Source organism: Acanthisitta chloris, unplaced genomic scaffold (genome assembly GCF_000695815.1).
Source record: "Acanthisitta chloris isolate BGI_N310 unplaced genomic scaffold, ASM69581v1 scaffold20696, whole genome shotgun sequence".
NCBI classification, from domain to species: domain Eukaryota; kingdom Metazoa; phylum Chordata; class Aves; order Passeriformes; family Acanthisittidae; genus Acanthisitta; species Acanthisitta chloris.
Genome location: NW_008679977.1, coordinates 1 through 246, shown reverse-complemented (window position 1 = coordinate 246; position 246 = coordinate 1).

Genomic DNA, 246 nt, shown 5'->3' with positions numbered 1-246 from the left:
ATTTGATGCGGAGTGCCCTGTGCAGGAGTTGGACTGATGACCCCTGTGGGTCCCTTCCAGCTCAGGACACTCCGTGATTCCCGGTTCCCGGTGTTGTCCCCTCGCTCCTCTCCTCTCCCTTCCCGGAGCCGCCGCCGTGTGCCCGGGCGGAACTCTCGTGGCCGGAACGCGGTGTGCGGGTGGCGGTGTCCGGGCGGGCGGAGGGCAGAACGGACCGCGCGCTGCGCGGTGATTGGCTGCGGGCGG